We start from the raw sequence: 20,738 nt of genomic DNA, 5'->3' as shown, positions 1-20,738 counted from the left end.
TGGAACCCCACTATTTGCTCCCCTCCACTGGGAGAATTTACCATGTATTCCTACTCTCTGCTTTCTGTTCTTTAACCAGTTACTGATCCATAAGAGGACCCCTCCTCTTATTCCATGACTGCTAGGTTTGCTCAGGAGGCTTTGGTGAGTGTCAAAAGCCTTTTGGAATTCCAAGTAAACAATGTCTACCAGATCGCCCCTGTCTCCATGTTTATTGACACCCTCAAAGAACTCTAAAAGGTTAGTGAGACAGGACTTACCTTTGTGGAAGCCATGTTGATTCTTATTCAGCAGGGCTTGTGCTTCTATGTGCTTACTAATTTTATCTTTAATAATGTTTTCAACCAATTTACCTGGAACAGACATTAAGTTGACCAACCTGTAGTTTCCCAGATACCACCTGGATCCCTTTTTGAAAATTAGTGCTACATTGGCCATCTTCCAGTCCTCTGGTACACGGGCTGTTCTTAGGGACATGTGGCATATTTTGGTTAGAAGATCAGCAATGTCGTATTTGAGTTCTTTGAGAACTGATGATCTGAGCCCGGTGATTTAATTGCTTTCAATTTATCAATAAGATTGAGAATGTCATCTTTTGTCACCACTATTTGCCTCAGTTCCTCAGATTCCCTTCCTGAAAACAACAGTTCAGGCAGCGGTATCTGTCCTATATTTTCTGCAGTGAAGACTGATGAAAAGAATCCACTGAGTTTCTCCACAATCTCGATATCCTCCTTTAGTACTCCTTTAACTCCATTGTCATTGGTACAACTGCCTCCCTAGATGATTTCCTGCTTCTGATATATCTAAAGAATTCTTTATTGTTGGCCTTGATGTTGTTAGTGATATGCTCTTCAAAATGCATCGCTTTTGTGTAAGCTTGTGCTCCCTTTTGTTTTCCTCACTTGGGCAAGACTTCCATTTTCTGAAGGAAGCCTTCTTTCCTCTAATAGCTTCCTTGACACTGCTCGTTAACCATGCCGGTGACCTCTGGGACTTGGGGCTACCTTTCCTAATGTGTGGTATACATTTTAGCTGAGCTTCTGTTATAGTGGTTTTGAGTAACCTCCAAGCATTTTGAAGGGATTTAACCCTCCTGGCTCCCCCTTTCAACTTCCTTTTCACCAGTTCCTCATATTAGAGAAGTTTCCTTTTTTGAAGTCAAATGTGACTGTCCTGGATTTCCTGGGCAATTTTCCACTTAAATATATATTAAATCTGATGGCACTGTGTTTGCTGTTTCCATTTGGTTCAACAACATTTACATCTTGTACTAGGTCCTGAGCAACACCACTTAGGATTAAATCCAAGGTCACCACTCAACCACTGAGTGTAGGTTAACGTGTTGTGCGAACAGCCCCACTGTGGCTTATTTCCCCTTCTGTGATCATTGTTGTTGTTCAGTCGTGTCCGACTCTTCGTGACCCCATGGACCATAGCACTCCAGGCCTTCCTGTCCTGCGCTCTCTCCCGGAGCGTGCTCAAGTCCATTTTCATTGCATCAGTGATGCTATCTAGCCATCTCATCCCCTGCCATCCCCTTCTCCTTTTGCCTTCAGTCTTTCCCAGCATCAGGGTCTTTTCCAGAGAGTTTTCTCTTCGCATTAGGTGGCCAAAATATTTGAGCTTCAGCTTCAGTATCTGTCCTTCCAATGAGCACTCAGGGTTGATTTCCTTTAGGATGGACTGATTTGACCTCCTTGCAGTCCAGGGGACTCGTAAGAGTCTTCTCCAGCACCACAGTTCGAAAGCATCGATTCTTTGGCGCTCAGCCTTCCTTAGAGTCCAGCTCTCACAGCCATACGTTGCTACTGGGAAAACCATAGCTTTGATTAGATGGACCTTTGTCGGCAAGGTGATGTCTCTGCTTCTTACTATGCTGTCTAGGTTTGCCATAGCTTTCCTCCCAAGGAGCAAGCGTCTTTTAATTTCATGGCTACAGTCACCATCTGCGGTGATCTTGGAGCCCAAGAAAATAAAATCTGTCACTCCATTTCTTCCCCTTCTATATGCCAGGAAGTGATGGGGCCAGATGCCATGATCTTCGTTTTTTTAATGTTGAGTTTCAAACCAGCTTTTGCACTCTCCACTTTCACCCTCAACAAGAGGCTCTTTACATCCTCTTCGCTTTCTGCCATTAGGGTGGTATCGTCTGCGTATCTGAGGTTGATCATAATTCTGCCGGCAATCTTAATTCCAACCTGTGATTCATCCAACCCGACATTTCTCATGATGTACTCTGCATATAAATTAAATAAGCAGGGCGACAATATGCAGCCTTGTCGCACTCCTTCCCCAGTTTTGAACCAATCGGTTGTTCCATGTCCAGTTCTTACTGTTGCTTCTTGACCCTCGTACAGGTTTCTCAGGAGACAGGTAAGGTGGTCTGGGACCCCCATCTCTTTCAGAATTTGCCACAGTTTGTTGTGATCCACACAATCAAAGGCTTTAGCATAGTCAATGAAGCAGAAATAGACGTTTTTCTGGAATTCTCTTGCTTTCTCCATGATCCAGCAAAAGTTGGCAATTTGATCTCTAGTTCCTCTGCCTCTTCGAAACCCAGCTTGTACTTCCGGTAGTTCTTGGTTCGCATACTGCTGAAGCCTAGCTTGTAGGATCACAGAATCATAGAATAGTAGGGTTGGAAGGGGCCTATATGACCATCGAGTCTAACCCCCTGCTCAATGCAGGAATCCAAGTCAAAGCGTCCCTGACAAGTAGCTGTCCAGCTTTGTCTTGAATGCCTCCAGTGTGGGAGAGCCCACTACCTCCCTAGGTAATTGGCTTCATTGATGTATTGCTCTAACAGTCATGAAGTTTTTCCTGATCTTTAGACAGAATCTGGCTTCCTGTAACTTGAGCCCATTATTCCGTGTCCTGCACTCTGGGATGATGGAGAAGAGATCCTGGCCTTCCTCTCTGTGACAGCCTTTCAAGTACTTGAAGAGCGCCATCATATCTCTCCTCAGTCTTCTCTTCTCAAGGCTAAACATCCCCAGTTCTTTCAGTCTCTCCTCATAGAGCTTTGTTTCCAGTCCCCTGATCATCTTCGTTGCCCTCCTCTGAACCCTCTCCAGTTTGTATCCTTCTTAAAGTGTGGTGCCCAGAACTGGACACAGTACACCAGATGAGGCCTAACCAGTGCTGAGTAGAGGGGAACTAGTACTTCACATGATTTGGAAGCTATACCTCTGTTAATGCAGCCCAAAATAGCATTTGCCTTTTTTGCAGCCACATCACATTGTCGGCTCATATTCAGCTTGTGATCTGCAACAATTCCAAGACCCTTCTCACTTGGCTTGTTGAGCCAAGTCTTCCTCATCTTGTAACTGTGCATTTGGTTTCTTTTTCCTAGGTGCAGAACTTGGCATTTGTCCCCATTAAATGTGATTCTGTTGTTTTCTGCCCAGCGCTCCAGTCTATCCAGATCACTTTGAATTTTGTTTCTGTCTTCCAAAGTATTAGCTATCCCGCCCAATATTGTGTCATCTGCAAATTTGATCAGCATTCCCTGCACCTCCTCCTCCCATCATTAATAAAAATGTTGAAGAGCACTGGGCCCAGGACTGAGCCCTGCGGTACCCCACTCGTTACCTCTCCCCAGTTTGAGAAGGTCCCACTGATAAGCACTCTTTGAGTCCGATTCTGTAGCCAACTGTGGATCCACCTGTTGATCATGCTAACCTGGTCAGTATGACTGAATGACTCTTTCCTCCCAAACCCTTCTCTCCTTGATTACTTTCCATATCCACTGTCAATGTTGCCATCAGTTTCACTGACCAGGGATGACTCTGACTTTATCTTTGATTCCACCCTCACTTTTGTTTTCCATATTTAACACTGCAAAATTCTGTCCATTGTTCTCCATCCCCTTGGCTGAAACTCTGGTTCATGCTCTGCAGTGTCTCCCTAGCCTTCCACGATCATACATCCCTGTTTCCTCACCTCTGCCCAAAACTCTGCTGCCAGAATCATTTGTTTCTCTCATTGCTCATATCACCTGATAGAAAAATACTCAGGTAATGCTGTACTTTTAATCAATTCACATCATCCCCTATTTGCATGTATTAAAAAAAATCATAGTAGCTGTATATTTACAGTCTTTTACTGTCTCTTATCCAAAATGTTTGCAGGATTACATAGATTAGATAATATTAGTATTTCCAGTGAAGAAAAGGAATATAAGAGAGCTTTGGCTATTGGGTGGTAGAGAAATGAAATAAATAAATAAATAAATAAAGTGATTTAGTTAAAACTGACCTTTTAAATATTAATAATTTAAATAAATATTAATATTTATGAAGTCTTATCATTCTTCAGAGAAAATGTTTACACAGAAGGAATTGATTGGATGTTGATTAGAACAGAGTTCTGCTCCCTTTTAAGTTCATGTGCCTATGATTCATTACTAAGTTAATTCTAAAATGGCTGGATGAATCAGGTAAAGAAGAAGTGCAACATATGAGACAAAGAAATAATGTCATATACACATGGATATACCACGGATGTAGCTGTTCCTAATGGTGTACCCCTGGCATCTGCTTGTTGCGTTGCACTGAATAGGTTTCAGTTTGTATAGCCTGAAGATGTGGACAAGAGCCGTTGTGGCGTGTGAGATCAACCACTCGTCTGCTTGCTTTTTAAAAAATTAATCTTTTATTGTGAATTTTTACAAAACAAAACAAACTGAAAACATTACAAAACCTAAGGGAAAAAAGAATGAAATAAAAAAAAAAGATACAACAACACATTCAAAATCCTCAATTTCTAACATTACAGTATTTGAGGGGGGAAAGGAGGGGGAAGGTTACACATAAACTTCAGTGAAAGCGGACCAAATATCCGCATATAAGTCCATTTGCAAGTTACGCCTATATACCAGTCTTTCAAATGTTGCTAGTGCTGTTAAGTCTTCAGTCCGTTGCCTTATAGGCAGCGAGCTTTTATCCTTCCAATATCGTAGTATCAGTCTTTTAGCAACCGAAAGGGTGCGAAAAATCCATTTACACTGACCATGTATTACGTTCCAAGAAGCAGGTAAGTCATTTAAAAGAACGTTTACATCAGTAAATATTAAATAGTTTTCCAATACAAAATTTATCTGTACAATAACTTCCTCCCAAAAGGAGGCGGCCATTGGGCATTTCCAAAACATATGAATAACAGAAGCATTGACTGCATTACACCTCCAACAATTAGCCAAATTTGACAAGCCTGTACTAAAAAGACGTTGTGGCATCCAATAGACCCAAAACAAGAGCTTTTGCTGAATAAGGCATAACTGAAAATCCATTGGAATGTCTGATAAAGATGACAAAATGGCAGTCCATTGATTAAGCAAAATAGGACATTCCAATTCCCTGTTCCATTCCTGCTGTAAACCACTTGTGTCATATTTATTCATTGATAATAAATGTTTATAAACATGAATCATAGGTCGATACATCTGATCAGCTTTAATAAGGAATTCCAATAGCGAAGGAGACTCTGAGGCAGTAAAAGCAGCTGGACTGAATCTAGATACCAACAAATGTTTCAATTGCAAATACTGCCATTCTGCTGAAGCCGGCAGATCAAATTGGTATCGCAAAATTGAAAATACCAAAAACTCATCAGCAACCCCCACTAATTGATCTAAAGTAAGATCATCTTATCTGTCTAGGTCCGCCAGAAAAACATTTTCTTGCCAGTTCTTAAATCTGGATTTCCCCATAAAGTCAATTTAGCATGGGAAAATGGATCAAACTGTAATTGACGTGACATTATACGCCAGATTTCCCTAACTGCCAAAACTGTGGGAGGAGCTCTGTCTACCTTAATATGCAGAGAACCTAATGCCATCCATTTAAAGAGAGGCTCCAGACAAGAAGATTCCAATACTGATCATGGAGGGAAATCTAATTTGAGTGGAAAAGACCAAAATTTAGTAGAGGTCAGCAAATAGGTCTGATGGTATATAGCTAGATCAAATAGGTCTGATGGTACATAGCTAGATCTGGAAAACTGAACCCGCCTTCATTAATTGGAAGCTGCATGCTTTTTAAAGATATTCTTGGTGGAGAGGAACTCCAAAAGAATTTACAAAACAAAGCATTGAGTTTTTGGAAATATTTTCCAGGTACAAGTATAGGGATCCCTTGTATAACATAAATAATTTGGGGTATGGTATTCATCTTAAGTGTATTCACCTTACCCCATAAACTCAACTTTAAAGATGCCCATCCATATAAAGATGCCCATTCTATATCTCATGAAATATCATTGATCAACTTGTTTAAATTTAAACTAATAATTTGAGATATATCTCTAGGAATAATTATTCCCAAATAAGTAATAAACACTGGGCACCATCGAAATTGCCAATTGGCTAATACATTAGGTTATATCCTATATCCAATCAGCATTATTTCTGACTTTGACCAATTAATTGAATAGCCAGACAATTCATCAAAGGTATTAATCGATTTCATCAAAGCTGGACCCGATGACTGGAGTCTCGAGATAAATAACAAAAGATCATCAGCATAAAGATTAATTTAAAATTCTAATCCAAAATGGACAAATCCATAAATACTATTATTTTGTCTAATAGCACACATCAGACATAGGCCTCCTCAGTCCAATCCTTTTGCAACATCTGCCGATCTGCATCCATCAAATGAGTTTCTTGTAAGAAGGCCATGTCAACGTTAAGCTCTTTTAACTTGATAAGCTCTTTTGTGTTTGTTTACATTTCGCAGCCCCTTGACATTCCATGAAGTCATTTGCCCCTCCACTCAAACACATCTTTCTAGATTTACAAACAATGACTAAATTTATATACCATAATTGGTATAACAAATACATCCTTAATTTACATTTAGGACTAACCATTTCAAACTTCATCAAAATAATTCTTGTTATGTAGAAACTTGAGAAAAATTTTACAATTATTCCAAAATATGAACAAAAATTGAAAATAAAAAAACCAAAATAAAAATAAAACTCAAATAATCCAATTTGTGTCTACCTACCAAAAAAAGTGCCAAAAAACCCGCTAACATACCAAAACAAATAAACCTTACCAAAAACAAAAAATGAAAACTTTTGCCTTCCATTTGGACTGACGTGTAACCACAATGCTCAGCTTAGCCCCTCCCATGTATTAATTACATACACAGAGCAAAGTTACAAACATTACAAATTTAACCAACAAGAAATAGTAGTAGTAGTAGTAATAATAATAATAATTTTTAAGAATTAAAAAGCCAGTTGGATATTTTAACTTAAATTATATCTGGAGATGTATTCATATGTGTACATAAATACACACACACACACATACAAATGTATATGTATATACATATACATACACACGCATACACAGACATGTATGTACCTACATAATCTTATTAAGCTAAATTTAATATAGTAGTTACATATAACCTGTATTTACTCAAAATGTGTAAATGAACACACTCAAAAACAGGAATTATGTATACATTATACGCATACAAGAGGAAAAGAAAGAAAAGAAAGAGAAGAGGGGGAGCAGTAGTATACAGTGCATCTGATCTGGCATGCCGCCTGTCAGGATGGATTCTGAGCGCAGGGAGATAGCAGCTCAGATTGAGAAGAGGAGCAGCCAGCACTGGGGGAGGTTTTTTCACAGGCCAGTTCAGATATGGGTAGGCGTGCTTCTCAGGTTACCAACTCCCATTGCTTCATCCTCACCGCCCTCTGTGAGAGTCAGCGCGCGGGGGGGGGGGTGGCTTGAGGTCTGTGACCTAAGAGATGCCAGGCGGAGACGCAGAGCTAAGAGGGGAACCTCACGGGCACAGCTTAGATGTTCGGCCTGGTTAGCGATGCATGAGAGGCTACGCAGGGGAGCAGCAGGCAAGGGGCGGGACCTCCCTCCCTAAGTTAGCCTGGTCAGACAGCCGCCTTTTCAAACTGAGGACAACTTTCGTTTATCTCATTTGAATCCCCTGGAGGCCTTCCTTTGTAGCAGGAGAGTCTTCGAGGATTTGCATCTGTAATGAACCTGTGAATAATGAATTAAAGGTGTGAGGCTGAAGCCTCTCTTTTTGTGTGTTTGTGAGTGCTTGAGGAAAGAGGGGGGCAAGGGAACCCTGACAGTGCCCAGACTGCTTATCAACTATAACCCAAACAAGGCTTGACAGTGAATACTGCCAGGAGAACAGTAAAAAGAAAAAGATAGAAAATGGCTGGATTCCAACTCAAGAAACTGAAGAAGTCAGACTCAGATCCTTCATTTAATGCCAGTGAGAAATTATTCTGCAGCATCAGAACTCAAAAACTTCTTCATCTGGCCTTCAATAAAATTACAAAATGTGGCAGGATATTTGACATGATATTGCAAGTTAATTTGCTTTGCCAGATTTCTTGCCTTGGTAAATTGTCTTCTATCAGCGATTACTATAATCAGGAAAGAGCATAATCTTGTTGTTTGCCGACCTCCACTGAAGCTCATGCCCTTCTCTTGCTAAACGTGCAAGATAATTTTCATGGAGTCACGTAAAAATTGAACGATAGCCGATCCCTCTCTGATGCCTTGTGTAGAACCAGGAACATGATAAGCACACTCAATATCAAGTGGAAAATCAGAAGACAAAGCCAATAACTCCCGCAGAAATGTATCCATGAACTCAGCAAGATGGAGATCTGTAGCCAGATCTTTAAAGCCAAGAATACAGAGGTTAGCTCTCTCCGAGCAAAGGCCTCCAGTTGAGAAATTCGAGCAGACAGAACATTATGAGAGGCATCCATAGCAGTTTTGTGAGCAGTAACCTGGTCTTCAAGTGTGTTAACTTTCTACTCCAACTTTTGAAGACAAATATTCATCGAGGCCACAGAACCTTGAAGGATAGTGATGGAATCCTGAATTGTTTCAAGCTTCTTTGACTGCACTGGTAGAACTGCAAGGGCATATTTTTTATCAAAACAAGCAACTCCTCTCCCGCGTTTTTAGAAACCTTTGCTGGGGGGGCATTTGGGGGGGTAGGCGGCATTCCCAAGCCTTTCCTCCCCCTTGTTGTTGCCATCCTCCTCTCACTTCCAAAAGCACAGCAAGCAAATAAAAGTGTGGAAACAGAAAACAAAAGCTGAAGCAAGTTTACATGCAAATACCCAGATAACACGACAGCCTCGAAGAGGTAGTTTTAAAGCTGAAACTCAGGGGAGACGCAGCGATGAGCCGATCACGACGCCAGCTCCAACCGGAAGTCAACCGCTTGCGTGCTTGACCTTTTGTCCTGCTTAGCTGATGAAAGCAGCCACGGGAGGCTTGGTCAGGAGAGTGAAGAGAGCAGTGAAGGCCTCCTTACAGTAGGGGATAAGTCCATCCAGCATTAAGATGGCTGCAGCAAGACCCTTACTAGAAAAGCCCTCTCTGGCTGCCACCATGTTGAATAATTCCCAACCAGTCTCACATTTGTCATTTATGGGAAAGATACTTGAGTTTGTGGTGACAGGTCAGCTCCAGATATTCTTGGACAAAACAGATTATCATAGAATCATAGAATAGTAGGGTTGGAAGGGGCCTACAAGGCCATTGAGTGCAACCCCCTGCTCAGTGCAAGAACTAGATTATCTAGTCCCTTTTCAGTCTGACGTTGTGGTCCATCTACACCGGGATTTAAATGGGGGAGTATGTTCCTGTTGATTCTGCTGGAGCTCTCAGTGGCATTTGATACCATCAACTACACTATCCTCCTGGACCACCTGATCAGGATGGGTGTAGGAGGCACCATTCCTTGGAGGTTCTGGTCTTTCCTCAGGGGTCAGTTCCAGAAGGTGATGTTGGGCGACTCTTGTTTGATGCCTTTGCCAATGGTGTATGATGTCCCTCAGGGATCGATTCTATCCCCCATGTTATTTAACATCTCCATGGAACCACAGGGAGAGGTTATCCAAGGGTTTGGAGTACATTCTTACCAATACGCAACTCTATTCCTTTTTTCACCTAAGACCAAGGAAGCTGTTGGGGTTCTAAAAGTGATAATGGACTGGGTAAGGGGTAATCCAGACATTCTCCTCGTCAGGAGGGAGATGGACTCTGAACACGGATTCAATCTGTTTTGGATGGGGTTGTATTCCCCTTTAAAAAGCAGGTTCACAATTTGGGGTTCTCCTAGATACTGCATTTGTTTTGTTTAAAAAGTTGTTTTATCTATGGCCTCTGCCTCTGGGTTTTAATTGATTCTGAGTTTTTATTGTGTTTTTTACTGAATGTATGGTTTTATGATGTATTGTGGTTTGTAATTTTTGTGAACCGTTCTGAGTAGTGCACAGACACTAGAAGGGTAGTGTGTGTGTGTGTGTATCACATATATCCCTTTGGGACACTACGGTGTTAATTATTAAGCATATGATATTGTGAGTGCTTCTGGTGTGAATATACATATTTGATTTTGAACGTGTCAGACATATTTAGGATGCTTACAGATGTATACTCTACCTAACTAAACAGGCATTCTTAGGGGCAAAATACATGTTTTGTTAAACACATAGTTTGCCATTACATGTCTTCTAAATTATCAGCCATGATGGGGCCTGATTAGGATCACAACCATGGTGTGCAGGGAGGAGGGGGTTAACTTTTCCCCTTTCATTGTGGTCCTCCCCCAAAGTTGCAGTTTCCCCTCAGGAGGGAAGCTGCCATTGCCATCAGTCTACTGATGATGCCTCATTCCAAATCCTCAGATGAGCACATTGAGCTACTACATGTAGATATGTAAAAGCATGGGAGACAAAAGAAGCCCACCTGGTTTCCCTCTCTAGAGTTTTAGGCAGCTGGGATATGTATAATAGTCACACAAGCGTTTAAAATGATTGTATGGCTGCTACAGTTTTCAACTGTTGTAATTTGTTTCTCAGTATTTGTTCTATGCAGGGCCAGTCCACCCATGAAGCAGGGTAAGGTGCTCACATCAGGTGGTGGAGCAGGAAATTGCACCACTCCACTCCACTCCCCTGCCAGGAGGGCCCACCGCAGCAGCCTCCAGTGGGTGCTCTGGAGAGCCCTGCCAGCTGCTCCCACTGTGGCATTTGTCACAGCAAGAGACCAGGCAACAGGGCTCTCTAGAGCAGCTGCCTGCCCTCTCCTTGCTTTGTTGCATGAGGCCAGAAAATGCAGTTGTGGAGCTCCTGCAAGGTCTTGTGAGAGCCCTATAGCCACTTCTTCTGGCCGCGTGGCTCTCTGTAGAACCAATGGTGCAGTGGCAAAGGGAAGAGAGGGCGTGGGACAGGGGAAGTGGGTGGCGGTGATGCGGTGCAGCAGCAGTGATGCGTCTTCTCTCTCACCTCAGGTGGCAAGAGACCATGCCCCGGGCCTGGTTCTGTGGATGTTACGTGCTTTTGTTGGTTGACTGTACACTGCTTTGAGTATGGAAATGTTATCAATAAATAAAAGCAAAGAGTCATGAGGGATTGGGAGGGGAGCAGAGAGGGCAGGTAGAAATAGGAAGGATATTTCCTCTTCCTGCAAATTCCTCACCCAAAGGACAAGGGGACCCTTTGGCACAAGGCTGCCCTGCAACAGTCTCTCCACTACTGCTCAGCAGCTCCTTGAGCAAGACAGTCCTGCCAGGGTACCCCCTGGCAGCATGGCAGAGGTGGGCAGGTGCTGTTTGTGTCTCAGCCAAAGCCTCCTCGGAGGGGTTGAGGGGAGGGGGAGGTTTGTTTTGACCCCAAGAATGTGGCAAATGTTGGCAGATGAATGGGCTCTCTCCTGTTGGAACAGACCAACCCTGGCCCTAAGCATTACCCCCAGATTGCCACCTCCCACACCCTGCAGCAGACTGAAAGGATGCAAAATTTAGAGATGATGAAGAGTCCCTGCCTGACGGTGTGTGCACCAGCCCCATCGCCTGGCCAGCCTCACGTCTCCCTCCCTCCCACTGCACACACTCGTGCTCCCGAATGTCAGGAGGAATGCTGCATTTTGGAGTTGCTTGATTACACTCGGCTGTGCTCCATGTCCTGGAGGGCAAGCTGAGCTATTATTAGCCGTGGCTTAGGAGACCCTGCTAATGCAATGGCAAAGGTAAGGCTTGGAAGGAGACAGCTCCAACTGTCCCTCTGCTCAAATCCTGTGGCATGTGCTTCTCTGCAGAGAGGGCTTTAGCAGTCCTGCCCACAGGGATACTACAGCTGTCTACACCAATAAATAGCAAAGAGAAGTGAGAACTTCTTCAGCCAGGTAAAAAAAACAACGGTAGGAATCTAGCCGGCAGACCAGCACAAACCTCCCCAACCTGGTGCCCTCCAGATGTTTTGAACCACAACTCCCATCATTCCTGAGCATTGGCCATGCGGGCTGGGGTTGCTGAGAGTCAAAGTCCAAAACATCTGGAGAACTCCAGGTTGGGGAAGGCTGCTTTAGATACTGCTAGTCGGACCTGTATGTTTTTCTGGGCAGGCTAGATAGCTTCTTTGGGAGGAGAGCAAATTAGAGTAGGAAAACAACGCATGGGGAAAGTGTTAGCATCCCTCTGCCTGCTCCTTTTAACAACAACAACAGAAATAGAAATGCTGGGTCATCTGATACCAGAACTCTTGCATCTCATGCAGTTTGGCCCACAGCAAAACACCCCATTTTAACTTCTCTATTTGCTGAGTGCAGGCTGAGGAATCAACATCAGTGACTTGAGAATCAGGAAATTCCAGTTTTTTTCCTTACAAGAGTTACCAATAAGGACCACTTTTTAAACTGCTTGAAAATTTTGAAGGTCTGCCTTTATTCTGTGCCTTTCTTGGCAATAGCTTCAGCAGCATATTTTGCTAGATTTCAGAACAGCAGCCATTAGTCTGTTGCAACAAAAACAACGGTGTTGTGGTATCTTAGAGACTTAATTTAGCATGTGTTTTTGTGGAGCGCACTGCATCAGATGCATGAAATGTAAGCTAAATTGTATGTAATTTGTAAGCTATATAATATAGCTGGAGGTGTCTTTGGCAACTAGGGTTTTCACCATTCTGTCCTTATAAAACCTGAAACTTCCATCCATCATCAATCGTGATAGTTTGTCCTATTGGTATAATATTTGGCTCAAATACTCTATATGCAAAGGGATGTGATATGGCCAAATGGAGAAACGTCCAGTGAAAAATGGCTGAGTTATAGCAGTTTTAATATGTTGCTTTGAAGTGCAGCAAGCCTCTATCCAATCACTTTTGTGTTCATCTATAATAATATATATAATACCTTCAGTTTATCCTTTGGGCAGTTTAAAGTAGTTCAAAAAAATGTTCAAGGATAGTGCTGAGGTCTCTCTTTCTCTGGTTTGAGGAAAATGCACGGTGTATTCCTAAAGTGAATTTAACATGGGAAGTGATTCATGGGCAAACTCATACAATGCCCTTTGATTTCTGAGGGCAGAAACAAGACTGGTAGGGAATGCTGGTAAATGCAGCACATGACCGATTGGCAGATGGGATCTTTCAGACTGGACTCTGTTGCCTAAAGAAAAATGGCTGCCACTGGACTGAGCAGGCTTGCAGAAACTAAGTGAGGGAAAGGGACAGTGCTTTGGAGAGGGGGGCATAGGAAGTGCAGCCGTGTGCAGGGGAGGCTGGGGGCTCCGATGTCAGTGGGGCAGTGAATTGCATCTTGGAGAGCTCCTTTAGAGATCTGACTGAGGCCTGGAGCGGATTCACTGCCCCAGTGACATCAGAGTCACCAGCCTCCACTGGCCATGCGTGATGAAGTGGTGGCAGTAGCAGCACGTGTGTGTGTGTGTGTGTGTGTGTGTGAGAGAGAGAGAGAGAGAGAGAGAGAGAGAGATGCTGCTGTTGCATGTTTTTGTATTCATAAGAGCCCCAGTCCTCTTTCTCTGCAGGCTGGGGAAACACTGAAGCTGGAGTTAAGATGAAGGCTTGCACAGGCTAAACTTTTGATTCTGACAGACTCCTTCTTGCAAAGTTTTAAGTTGCAGAACGTAATGCATACACATGGGGAAAATGCAACTTAGAGCTGTGGTTGTAAATTATAACCTTGAATTCTGATAACCAACCACTTACAAACCTCTTTATAAGCTGAAGCACAGTGTGCACTCATGTGCATGTTTAACCAAAAGTGAAACCAGCACATTAATTTTTCACATTTTATCAGAATACCCGACTTGCTCTCCTCTGTATGTAAATGCAAAGGATTTCATTCATTCATTGTAAGCAAAGACAAGCTGTTGCAAAGGGCAGTCCTTTGTGCGAGGGATTGACCTCTTGCTTTCCCTTGCCGACTTGACTGTTGCCTCATGATAGACCCTTATGCCTCCGGTAGCGTGTCTTCCTCTGCAGCCGCCATCTATCAGCCTCCACACCACCATACAGCCTGTCAGTGTGAATTCTCTCTAGCCCAAATGAAACCATGTAGGAGAAACAGGGTTGGTGGTGTACAGATTGGCCCCTTTTCCCCATTGTGTTCTGAGCTTCAATACTGCTTCAGCCTACAGAAGAAAAGGATTGGGACTGAAAGGACAAAGGAAAGAGAGAAATCCCTGATTCTGATTAAGCCCCTAAATCAGGGGTGGGGAACCATCTGGGAACTGGATTGCCCCTGAGACCCTGCCCTCCAGGCCAGATGACATCAGGGGGTGGGCCATGCCCTGACGTCATTGAGTCCCAGGCCAAGCCTTTGCTGGAGTTTTCCAGCCTGCACTTCAGCTTGGGAGCCTGCTTTGCTGGGCTTATACTGGCTAGGGAAAGCCCAGCTGGAACAAAGCACTCCGAGGCACTGGCTGCATTCCTTCCTCACACTCCCCGCACCAAGGATGAGCAAAACTAAGCTGCTCGGTCCCTTTTGCTCCTCCACCTGAAGGACCCATCTTCGAGCCTGAATAAATAGAATCAGACGTGCAGCCTCCCTTTGAAGTTTGCATGCCAGATTTGTTAGCCTACGGTGCCATCATGTGTTGCTTTATAGCTATTACAGCCTGTTTCACCCCTGCCCAGCCTTCAAAGATGGGAAGTTTCCATGTGGATCAATTAAGCTGATTCATTTATCCACCCCAGCCCATCGCACACACCAGTGCTGCACACTGTGAGCAGACTTTAAAAAGAAGGGGCAATGCCTTCTAAAGTGAGCAAAAGTAGTTCAGATACTAAACAGGCAAAAACAAAACCTCTGGGCAAGTAAGGCAAAATCAGACAGAACACAGCAGCACCAAATCCCCTTCTCTTCTCCCCCAGTAGCAGATAATGAACAAAAAAATCTAACACAATATGAACATGTTCCATATTTTCCTGCCCCCAAAAGTGGCAGTCAGTGAGGCAGGGTGGGGGCGGAACCACTCACGAGCTGATGATGCTACATTATGTTTTGTTTTACTATGTATTACAAGGGAAGGGAGCAGAAGACACACGGCTGCTGTTTTTGGAAGTAGCCCTGCACAACCACTAATGTTCAATTCCAGCCTTACTTGTTTTCATTTCATTTCATTTCATTTCATTTATTTATTTATTTATTTATTTATTTCATTTCTATACCACCCAATAGCCGAAGCTCTCTGGGCAGTTCACAAAAATTAAAACCAAACAGCACACAATAAAACAATTTAAAATATATAGAACATTAAAACCACAATATAACAATACAACCACAATAAAACCTAGCAGCAGTGCAGGAGTTTAAAATACAGATTTAAAACAGCAAAGATAAAAATTTAGAAAGCTAAAATGCTAAAATGCCTGGGAAAATAAAAAGGTCTTCACCGGGCGCCGAAAGGAATACAATGTAGGTGCCAGGCGAACCTCACTAGGGAGCTCATTCCAGAGCCGGGGTGTCACAGCAGAAAAAGCCCTCCTCCTAGTAGCCACCCGCCTCACTTCCTTTGGCAGGGGCTCACAGAGAAGACTCTTATGAGTCCCCTGGACTGCAAGGAGGTCCAATCAGTCAATCCTAAAGGAAATCAACCCTGAGTGCTGATTGGAAGGACAGATACTGAAGCTGAACCTCAAATATTTTGGCCACCTAATGCGAAGAGAAAACTCTCTGGAAAAGACCCTGATGCTGGGAAAGACTGAAGGCAAAAGGAGAAGGGGACGGCAGAGGATGAGATGGCTAGATAGCATCACCGATGCGATGGATATGAACTTGAGCATGCTCTGGGAGAGAGCGCAGGACAGGAAGGCCTGGCGTGCTATGGTCCATGGGGTCACGAAGAGTCGGACACGACTGAACGACTGAACAACAACACAGAGAAGGGCCACTGACAATGATCTTAAGGTCCGGGCAGGCACATATGGGAGGAGGCGATCCTTCAGGTAACCTGGCCCCAAGCTGTTAAGGGCTTTGAATGTTCAAAGACATTCACTTAAAACACAAAGGAGAGAATGTGGAGATGGTGCACTCTAGTTAAGAGTTGTCATAGTTCTTGCCAAGCATTTGCTGTTTGAGGAATGTTTTCTAAATGGGCCATTTTCTTCTTAAAAGGTGATATGGAAAGTGCGGGGGGCATGTACCTTACAGGAGACTTTTGCTCATTACAGTTTGAGAGCATCTTCTGTTGAAGGATGTCTGAAACTAAGGAAGTGTGAATCTGAATGGGAGACCAATGGGAGCCCCTTCTAAGAATGAGATGTAAGTGTACAAAATGCTTATTTCAAAAGCGACACCTGAATTGGGACATTGATCAGCACATCCAACCTAAGGTATGAAGAAGAAACAGACACATCACAGATCTGCTTGACTGGTGTTTCCCCCCCGCCCCAAGAACTGATATGTGTGGGGGGGTGAGTTTTCATGGGGGTAAAGACTGAGGGTCAAGTTCCCTTGACCTAGGAGAAAGTATGGTGAAGGCTGAAAGGCATTGCAGTGAAAGAAAACTGTTTCACACTTGTGACCATTTTATTAGACTCTGGTTATGCTTAGTATTATCACGTTATGGTTTCTTGTTGTAATGTTGCACCGTTCTGTTAGTGACCTTGTCAGAGTGGGCTTCCAAGTGTTCCATGGCACGTGAATTGACTTATTTTCTCCAAATAAGTTAATTCACATGCCATGGAACACTTGTGAGGAGGAGCCTGTGGCACTTGGTCACAGCCAGACTGGTGAAAGAGGCCTCACCTCTGCCCCTGAAAGTCTAGGGGGAATTACTTTGCAGAGTTCATGAAGGGCAGAAGCTAATGACGGATGTTCCTAGCCAAGCTGATGGAGGGGCCTTCCCCCTCTGATTCAGCCATTTGGACAGTTTATATTATTTAGAATATTTATACTGCACCCTTCCACTGCAGTCACCATGGTCAGGGTGGCTTGCAATAATTTAAAAACATTTCCCCAAAACATAAAACATCATCACCATTGTTGTTGGTTTATTCGGTCAGTCGCTTCCGACTCTTCGCGACTTCATGGACCAGCCCACGTCAGAGCTTCCTGTCGGCCGTCGCCACCCCCAGCTCCCCCAAGGTCGAGTCCGTCACCTCCAGAATGTTGTCCATCCATCTTGCCCTCGGTCGGCCCCTCTTCCTTTTGCCTTCCACTCTCCCTAGCATCAGCATCTTCTCCAGGGTGTCCTGTCTTCTCATGATGTGGCCAAAGTACTTCAGTTTTGCCTTTAATATCATTCCTTCAAGTGAGCAGTCTGGCTTTATTTCCTAGAGTATGGACTGGTTTGATCTTCTTGCAGTCCAAGGCACAGGAGCAACAGTTAAAAACCTAAAAACCAGGGAATCATTCTTTAGAGCTACTCAACCCAACAGGCTAAATGCCTGCAGAACAAAAAAAATTTGTCTTAGCAAGAGTGGGCCACCTCATATGAGAGAAAACAGTAATTTACATATCTTGGACCCAAGCCATTTAGGGCTTGAAAGTGCAGATATCAGCTTTATTGCACCTGTTTTTTAAAAGCAAGTTTCTAATACTTATGGCTACAAAGACAGGCTTAAAAGCGTGCTTGGTAAAAAATTTAGAAGCCAGAGGGGTGGCTGAAAAGTCATAGTAATGTCAGCGGATGGTTGCCAAGTGTCCAACCTGAGTTTTCTTGCATGTCTAACATCCTATTCCTATTGTGGGAGATTAGCAGATGAAGAGATATCCTACACATGAACCTTACAACATTTTATCCCCCCTCTCCACCATGCCTCATTTCATACTGTAGTGCAAAAAACCTGCACGTCTCAGCCAATGACATTAGAACCCGTGGAACTGCTGCCGTCTCCTACCCCTCCACTTCCCATTTTACTTGCATATGGGTAGGAGCAGCTTAGATCACTCTTGCACAAGATACCTAGAGGCAGAATGCTAGTGGCACATTACAGGCAACAGTGGCATTCTGCTGAAAAAGCATCTGCCCTCCATCAAGTTCTCCCCTGCAACATGTAATATCAGTTACCAGTGTTGTGCTGTCGTCCACTGGCATATTTTTCTGACACAGGTAGGGAATCAGATAATTTAATGGCAACATAACACAGGAAAGTGTTAGCACTGCTAATTAGCATTGTCCCAATACCCTATGTAACATAGCCTAAGAACATGTAACAGAAATAACTGTGTATTGTTCCCCCATTTATCCCATCTCAATTTCCCTGCTTTTCCTCCATTGTCCCCCTTGTATCTGTTTTAGATTGTTAAGCCCCCTTGGATAGGGGATCTGTTGTCTTACTGTCTGAGAAGTGCCATTGTGAAGATTTAAGGCCTATAGAGACAACGAAAGGAAAAAGGTCAGGCCTGGGGGTTTTTTGTTGGGGGGGGGGATATCTCTGAGAGTAGTTTCATTTCCCCAGTTAAGTTTAATTTCTTCAGGCTTGAAGCAGTACTTTTGGTTTTGGGGGAGGAGGGTATAAAAAAAGAGTCAGAAAGACCAGAGCAGTAACAGCAGAGATGGGGAGACCAGAGCCTGAAGAGGGAGCAGGAAGCAGCAGCCCAAAGAAGTCTTAAGTACAGCTAGGGTAAAGGAACTTGCATTTTGTAATTTTTATTTTCTCTTAACGTCTTTTCTACCACTCAGCTCTATTTTGTGAGTACCTTTAGTTGTGATTTGCTTGCTTTAATTTACCAGTAAACTGTTGTGACTAAACCCTGTGTCTAGAGTGACCATCACCCCATGCCTATAGCCTAAACCCCATGTTACTGGGAAGGGGAAGGTAAAAGAAGGAAGGTGGGACTCTTAAGGAGGCAAGAGTTCCTTAAGGAGTTGTTCAGGGAGTCCAGGTCATAAGGGGAACCCTGACAGCCATGTACATAGATGTCACTATATAAATTACAACAGTGGGGCACAGGGATGGGGGAGGAGGTGAGAACTCAAACAGCAGAGCCATTTATGGTGGAATACCGATGTTGCCCATAACATGTGGTTTTGCCCATACAGAGCATAATGGACAAGTGTTCAGGCATCGTTCTGGCACATTGACAGACAATGTTAGGCTACTATCTAGATTTGGAGTAGACAACCTTTTGGGGCGGTGGGTGCACTTGGCAAATTGAGAAACTGCCCTGGGCACCACCACAAAATGTCCGCCATGAGAGGTGTGGCTAGCCACACAAGACAAATAACCTGCCCAAAAGACTGAGTACAAGTCAGAGGTGAAGTCTGAGTCCCAACCCACTGAAGTCCTTGGAACCCAGTTTTCAGCACCAACAGAAATCTATTTCACAGGAATCCCAAGTGCCAGTAAGAAAGCTAGTCTTTACCACTGCTCATTACAGCTGCTTATTATAGCTAGAAACATGCACAGTAACTCATGGAAGGACTCAAAGGACAACTCATTTCATCATGATAAAAGGGAATGAGCTGCAAGCCCAGAACTCTGGTTCGGATCTCAGCACAGTCATCAACTCACTGCGTGTGTCCTTTGGCAAGCCACTGTTTCTCAGCCTCATTAGCAATATGGGGAAATACTGGACTCTTACTGGGCTGTTGTGAAGATTGAGATTTACATAACTCCAAACACTTAAAGATGTGCTATATAATGGCTAGGTATAAAAGGCCCTTGGTGGATTTGAAAGGCAGGATATAAACGTTGAAAGAAGTGAAATATCAGCACAAAACTGTTGATATCTACATCTGTCTAACGTATTCTTGGCAACAGACGGTTTAAATCTGCTGCCAGTTTTTCCACAGAAACTGCACAAGTAGGAAACTCCAGAAGTACGTCAAATCCACAAGCAAGGAAATTCAGAGAACACAAATGGAAGAAATACGAAAGAGAAGTAGCAGACATTTATTCCTCAATTGTGCAAGAGTGTATAGATGTATTTGAAAATAGATGGGACAGAGCACTGTGGCTGAAAGAGATGGAGCCCAGCGTCTCTCCCCTGCAGATTCAGCTTGTTCACGTGAAAGTTGGGTGAGGGGACCACACTTGTTTAAACAAATAAACTTCAAACTACATTTTTACTAGTTTTCAAATGAAGGCTGTTCAAAGATATACATGAACAATGAACATTTCCCAGTGTTTTGAGCAACAATCTTAAAAAGCTACATTTTGTGGCAGTTTGTCCTGATGCATTTGGCAAAATGTTGCCCTTTTACACCTACTTTTAAAATTACATAAGGTATTCCTTACCTACAGTACATAGGCATAGATTTAGTCCCATGCAAAGCAGAATTTAGTGACATGGTGGGCAGTCAGAAAGCTACTGAATTTACCAGTCAAGTCCTGACATAAGAACATCCAGCTCTCCAGTATGTTACCTTAACATGGACATTGGTACTTTCACAACCCTACCTGAAGTCTGTTTCACTGACTTGCCTTTCTGAGGTACAGCCTTTTATGATGAAGCCTTGGAAATTCACAGTTCT

This window comes from Heloderma suspectum, chromosome 4 (genome assembly GCF_057233095.1).
Source record: "Heloderma suspectum isolate Gila_16-S chromosome 4, 16-S_ref, whole genome shotgun sequence".
In the NCBI taxonomy this organism is placed as follows: Eukaryota; Metazoa; Chordata; class Lepidosauria; order Squamata; family Helodermatidae; genus Heloderma; species Heloderma suspectum.
This window is presented reverse-complemented; position numbering follows the sequence as displayed.